Source organism: Condylura cristata, unplaced genomic scaffold (assembly GCF_000260355.1).
Source record: "Condylura cristata isolate star-nosed mole 26May11 unplaced genomic scaffold, ConCri1.0 scaffold00018, whole genome shotgun sequence".
Taxonomy (NCBI): domain Eukaryota; kingdom Metazoa; phylum Chordata; class Mammalia; order Eulipotyphla; family Talpidae; genus Condylura; species Condylura cristata.
Window position 1 is genome coordinate 41475110 of NW_004567119.1, and position 6506 is coordinate 41481615.

Here is a 6506-nt window from a genome sequence, read left to right on the forward strand (position 1 = left end):
TAACTAGCGGCAGGATTCTTTAAAAGCTTTACATGCTAAGTGAAACAGGAGGAGACAGATACCCATGGTCTCACTTATATGTAGAATATAGAGAGCATAACAAAGGGTCAGTCAAAACCAAACTAATAAAAAATCCTTGATATCTGATTGCAAAACTGAGGCCACCATAGTGGGAGGTTGGGGAGCTAAGAGTGGGGGGGGGGATACTGATGGTGGGCAGGGTGTGAAAGTAGAGGTTTGTGAGGTTTGAACCTATAAACGCCTAATAAGATACAAAGATGTAAATCGAGTGTATCTCAATAAACCTAATTTGGGAAAAAAGGCAAATGAAAGAGCATTATAAAGCATTGCGAAGCTAAGGATTTCAAGTACATAAGGATTCACATTTTATTCTTAACACAAAATCCATACGTGAAGACAAAAATTAGCTTCCAAGTAGATATAAACCATTAGTGGCACAATATAAACTCAGCAATCTATACTTGTTTGCTAGTTTACCATGCCCCTGTCAGTCATCAGCCTTAAAGTCAATCATATCAAAAGATGACTGGGTTAAGAAGATGTAGTCGGGCCCTCCCTGGTGGCGCAGCAGATTAAAACACAGCAAGAAGAAGCTATAGCCACTTCAGCATGCGTTTGATTCCTGTCCGCCCCGGAGGTGACCACATGGCGCGGCAGACCTCTGCTGACCGCCCGGCTGCTCCTCTCCTGACCCACCAGTTGCTCCCCTCAGCAGTGGACTTTGTTGATCTGCCTGTTCTGTTCCCCACTGTCTCTGGTGAATCCTCTCACCACCTCCGCACCTCTGGCCTGTACACCAGTTCTGTATGCATAAATAAATAAGAAGATGTGGTCCATCTACACAATGGAATACTACTCAGCAATCAAAAATGATAAGCTCGTGCCTTTTGCAGCAACACGGTGGAGCTGGGTCAGTGAAATAACCAGAAGGAAAAAGAAAATATCAGATGATTTCAGTAATGGGATGAATATAGGGGGACCAAATAAGGAATCAGGAAAAATAGATAAACAAAATTAACAGATAACTATAAATCAGAGACATCCTGCAAGAAAGGAGGATGGACGGGGTCAAAACAGAGCAGGGGAAAACACAAGGGACTATGGTAATGGTGCAGCTGTGAACTGGTGGTGGGAGTTTTACGGGGACTACACTTGAGAGGAGAAAGCAAATATTGTGAAAATGAACAATGCTAAAAATGAATCAGTTGATTAATTAGATAAAATTAACATACAATAAATCAATAAAAGAATCAATTGTATCATTATTCTTTATTCCATAAACAGTTGATATTTAGCTCATGTTCCCAAATATTCACATGTTCAAGTCCAACCCCCCAACATCTCAGAATGTGAATTTCTTTGGAGGCAGGGTCTTTCTAGAGGTGAACAAATCAAAATAAGGTCACTAGATTGGACCGTAATTCAATGAGCCACATGTCTTCATTTAAAAAAAAATAGAAATTTGAAGTAGATGCATGGAAAGGAAAGAACACCATGGTCCCCAGGTCAGGATTGGAGCCTGACAGACCTTGCCTGGTGGCCCGCAAGGAAAAACAGCGCCACCAATACCTGATCCTAGTCTGGGAGACAGACCCAGTGCTGCGATCCAGCGGGTTTCTGATGTTCATGTCACCCAGTTTGTCCCACATAGTTACGTCAGCTGATGGAAGTGCCTCTGGCAAATGAAGAAGCAACTCTCTGCAGATATGAAATTAACCCACAAAATGCTAGAGTTGGAAGGAGTCTCAGAAGGTCATTCAGTCCGCTGTTGACTTAGGCACCCACAGTCCTTCGGTGTTCAGTCTGCCAGCTCATGAGGACTAGGCTCAAAACTAAGAAAGAATTTCCTGGGGACAGTATACAAACATAGGTCCTTTCTAAGTATTTATCATCAGAAGCATATGCTAAAAGGAAAATTAATTGCTGGCTGGATGAGTGGCAGTGGACAGGCGCCTACCAGAAAAATAAGCAGGTAGCAAGATCCCGTACCGGGCTGAGAGGAGCCACATCCCTCTATACTGGCCTGGCTGTGGGATCCGGGGCTACCTGGAGGACTGCCCACCCCACTGGTGATGAATCACCAAGGTGACCACATCTGCGGGTCAGAAGCTCAGATGTGAGCAGGATGGGGTGGGGGGCACAGAGCAATACTTCATAGCCCACGTGGAGTCTTGATAGAATAGCGAGCACGCTGTTGATGAAAATCCACACATAAGACTTTGCTAGAGATCCCAAACCATCAATCACCTGGGTTAAGGAGATCTGATCAAATATTAGACAGGAAGTCCAGTTTCAACTGTGCAACAGAGGCCTTTGAATGTGTCCAGGATAACATCGACACAATTATCCCAGAACATGGCCCCCTTGCCACTGCAAGAGGTGAGATGATGTCTGTAGAATTTTACCACCAGGAACATTTGATTCATAGACTCACACTTGATTCAAGTGAAATTATACTCATTTCTTAATATTGGAAAACCACAGGGCAGTAGAATTCAGGCCTGTTTCAGTGGTGGTATGAATAATGATCAGCTTTGTCCTTTAGCGGGATTGAGTCAGCATTAATTTTGATGGACAGGCAAGTAAAAGCTACAGCAGGCTGGTGCACATTTGCTTTTCACCTCATCTTCTTTAAACCGTCTGTGCAACACTGGGAGGCATGTAACTGCTCACCATCCCTTGAGATGCAGAAGGAACATATGCTGCTTATAATTAAAGGACCAAAACACTGACTGTAGTCTTGCTTTTGTTTCCTAAAGTGTTTATCAAACTAGGTGCTTTAATGGACCTCTCTGGAAGGGTAGCCACTACTTTTAGACCAATGGCTCTCTCCTTTTCCAGGCAGGCTTTCTACTTCACCTTTACCCACACTGTAAAAGGCAATTAGAGAAAAGAGAAGGCCCATTCCCCTTGTAGTTTCCTACAAGAATTAGGGAGAAAGAGAAGCACCCTTGAACTTAAGGACCCACACAATGTTTACTTAGGAGACAGTAGTCTACTTCAGTGTTTTTCAAAGGGTACTACCAAATTACCCACTTCAGAAAACTGAAAGAGCTTGTTGACAATGTGTATCACCAGGTCTTCTTATGTGCTCTGCACCAGAATTACAGGAAGTTGGCCCTAGACTCTGCATTGTTATCAAGTGTCTCTAGGGACCCCTTTATACACTGGGTCACCTCCCCTATGTCTCACCTCCCCTATGTCTCAACATGGCTGTGCACAAGACTAGGTCTCTTTGTTATGTACAGTTGCTCTTTTATTGACTGGTAAAGCTGCTTGCCTTTAAATGTCTCTTATATGCAAATTAGCCTCAACTTTATACCCCCAGTTTTCATTTCCTCCAAAACTCCAGAACCTTATATCTAACTGCTTGGTTGACATCCAACAGGCATACTCAAGGACAAGCACTTCAGTTTTCCCTCTGAACTTGCTTTTCCTCATCTTATAAATGACACAATTCATTCTAAAACCTTGGAGTTATTCTTGATTCTAGCTTGACATCTCCAGGTTTGCTCATGCTCATTTTCAATCCATTACAGTCCTGTGATCTCTACTGTCAAAATATGCCCCAGATCTTCCCCTTTCCTTGGGTGAGCTACTATAGTGTCTGCTGGTTAGTCTCTCTGTTTCCTTTCTGTATCAATCACAGTGTTTAATTGCAGATAATAGAAGCCATTCTAGCTATTTGAAACAGAAAGGGACTTAATATAGTGTGGGAGATCAATGTGAGAACAACCTTTCCCACCCCACACACCTTTATGCAGTGTGATTTCACCATAGCTCCCCCAAAGAAGTGGAATCTATTTTCCCCTCTCCTTGAATCTAGGCCAGCCCTATGATTAACTTTGACCAATAAAATGAAACAGCAACAATGCTGTGTGATTTTCAGATTCAGCCTTTGAGGTTTCCATTTTCACCCTCTTGGATGGCAATTGTCTTGTAAAGCATTTCAGGATGGATTGTTGAATCACAAGAGACCACATAGAGAGAGAGAGAAAAGGCTCAGACTTTTAGGGATCCCTACCAAGACCTCAGACATGTGAGAGGTTATCTAGGGCCTTCTGATAGCTGACAGCTATTGCAACCACACATCTGAGCTCAGGTTAGCTTAACAGGAAAAACACTGTCTATCTAACTTTGGGGATGTTCATTAGACAGAAATAGGTAGCTGAGTTGTCAGTGACTTTAGGAACTGAAAAATGTTTGGAGGTCTGTAGGGGTAGGCTCTTTGCTAGGCCTCCAGGAATGACTCCTAGAATAATAGTGCAAAACTGGTCTATGAACAGAACTGCTACATCTCCCATAATCTAGAAGCTAAGGATCAAGAGACCATCAACCATTTTCTAGCTCCAGAAACATACCACTTAGTCATGAACTTTAGGAAGTCACAAATCTTTACAAGGTCTATTGGCTACAGAGTGATAACTCAATTTACATTAACAAAATGCATAATTTATGTATTGTCACCACCTTTTCATTCACTTAAGTGAGCTCTGGCTTTAAGTCTTGTGCAATACTTGGAATTCACAAAAACAAAAAAAGAATTATGTATGAACTTCTAGCTGCAAGAGAGTCTGGAAATGTAGCCTTTTAACTTATATACTGCTGAAGAGCAATGAAGGAAGGATTTTAAAAAATGTTCAGTTCATTGTTACAGTACCTAAATTAATGTTTACACTTGAGATGCTTGTTAAATATTTGTTAAATGATTGAATGAAAGTTTGAAAATCGAAAAGTATAACATAGGCATTCTATATGCCTAAAGACCTTTGTTTCTGTCATCCCCTCTTATGAATATATCCTGGAATATCAAGAAAGATTTAAAATTTGAAAATTTTTTTCCTACCTAGTTCTTTCTACCTTTACTATCGTGATATAAGGATCTCAAGTCAAACATACTGGGTCTTTTAAAATTTTTTTTGTAATAAAGTTGTATTAAAAAAGATGAACTTAGGAAAATGGAAGTAAGTTCTTGAAGGGCAAGCTCTTCAATCTTTCCTGCTTCCCATGGCTTTGGCCACCATTTCTCTTCGAGGGCCTGTTTGTCAGGACACTGACAGCTTGATTTTTCTGGGTAGCATCATGCAAAGGAAATTAGCTCAGTATGTCTTCCACTGAATTCCATCTGTAGCTCAATGTTTTAAGGTATTTGTGAACAAGGATACAGAGCAATTTTGATAAGATAAGGCAATGTTCCAGCCTCTGAGAATATTTCTCCCAAAAACTGTTTTTCAAAATACCACTGAGTAGTCTGAAAATCTACCCACGCATGAGCAATCTCCTGCAATGTACAGAAAGATTTTCAGGTGTCATAATCATAATAGCAGGTGGTTCCTTTGGGTAGGAAAATTATGGCAAGCATCTAGAGATGGAAATCACACTGTTTTGATTTTTTGGGTACGACTTTCTCCAAGTGAATCATTCCCATATGTCTACTCTTGCCATGGACCCCTTTCCAGAGGAAGTAGGTTGTGTGAATGGAGGTGTAGAGATGACTTCTGGTGGGCAAACTTCAGCAGTGCCCACATTTTGCAGATCCAATTAATCTTTAGATAGTTGTCAACCTGCTCTTTAAGAAGTCTCAAAAGGCAAAATTTGGATATGAATTTGATACCTGTGTTTTTGCTTCTCTCATAATAAATATATAATCTTGCTATGAAGATTCATTCAGTAGTGCTCACTTGAAGCAAGGCTGCTTCTGAAATTCTATACAAATGATTTTAAATAGGGAAGACTGAGACTAGAGCAGTTTGGAAAGGGTGATCACTCAATTCACTTTTTTATTACAAAATATTGGGAAATATGAAATATCTTAATTATTATGCAGTGTAAACATACCAAATGTTTAAAGAATGGGTATTTATTCTCTAGTGGATGTTTGCTGCTTTTAAGACAAAACAATGGAACTAGTAAAATAATATGTCATTTTCAGGTGGGCAAGCTGAAAGTGAAGAGTTTTGCATAATATTTTTCTCTCTCTCCATAACATGTAAAATTAGAATCCGAATCATTTAGAATTATACCAAGTTTCCTTTACTGAAAAAGAGAGTGCTATTGTCACCACCTTAAGTTAAAAATCTGATAGGAAAGATGTGCACATGAAGACTGTTAAGATTTCAAGCTGGTCACAGCCACCTTAGTGTGAGTTCGATCCTGGCCACGGAGGTCACCCACATGGTACAGCAGACCTCTCTTGTCTTGCCTACTGCTCCCCTCAGCTGTGTACTTCTCAGTTGGCCTGTTCTGTTCCCCACTCTGTCTCTGGTGAATCCTCTCACCACCCTTGCACCCCTGTCCCATACTTCAGTTCTGAATGCATAAATAAATATATTTTTTAAAGTCTATTAAAAAACAGGATTTATGGGCCCTCCCTGGTGGCGCAGCGGGTTAAAGCACTGCACTAAGAAGCTGAAACCACTTCCGCATGAGTTCGATTCCCGCCTGCCCCAGAGGTGACCACATGGTGTGGCAGACCTCTCCTGACT